This window comes from Lolium perenne, unplaced genomic scaffold, assembly GCF_019359855.2.
Source record: "Lolium perenne isolate Kyuss_39 unplaced genomic scaffold, Kyuss_2.0 unplaced35, whole genome shotgun sequence".
Classification (NCBI taxonomy): Eukaryota; Viridiplantae; Streptophyta; class Magnoliopsida; order Poales; family Poaceae; genus Lolium; species Lolium perenne.
In genome coordinates this window covers 217,501-218,001 of record NW_027248993.1, presented here as the reverse complement: position 1 = coordinate 218,001, position 501 = coordinate 217,501, and the positions used below count along the sequence as shown (strand labels likewise).

The following is a 501-nucleotide window of genomic DNA, read 5'->3' as shown; positions in this document are numbered from 1 at the left end:
ATTGCTGTAGCAGTGTTTCAATCTCAGTTGGTATTGGCTCTGAAGTAGAAGTGTCTTCTGAATCGAGGGCATGTATTTGTATGAGGTAGCCCAGTACAGATTTGGACAGTAATTTCTTCATTTCAGAAGGTTCCAACACACAATCTGCTGGAGGAGTTGTATGGTCAGTTAGCATAATCATTTTGCCTTGATTATACACCGTTAACAGTCTGAGAGGCAGATCCAGTGTGACTGGGCTAAAGGCATACATCCAATCAATTCCTAAGATGATGTCATAAGTTTGCAAGGGCAGAACATGGAAGGTAGAAGCAAAGTTGTTGCCCTGGACCACATAAGGTAACTTGTGCACTATGTGTTCCGATAACAAATGACCACCTCCAGCAATTGCTATCTTCTTGGGTGTAGAGGGTGTAAGGTTACAGTTGCTTTTAATGGCAAAATTCTAGTCCATGAAGGTATGGGAGCTACCACTGTCCACCAAGGCTACTGCCTGTTGTCCTC

The 501-nt window shown here is 43.3% G+C and overlaps 1 protein-coding gene across 1 annotated transcript in view; it reads left to right on the top strand.

The window, feature by feature from the left end:
- Window positions 1–286: 286 nt before the first annotated feature.
- The window catches only part of LOC139834326 (ATP synthase subunit alpha, mitochondrial), a 3,464-nt gene continuing 3,249 nt past the window's right edge, over window positions 287–501 (top strand). Inside the window, exon 1 of the mRNA XM_071824809.1 lies at window positions 287–501. This exon is cut by the window's right edge and continues 3,249 nt beyond it. The gene's annotated coding sequence lies outside the window, so the exon portion shown is untranslated.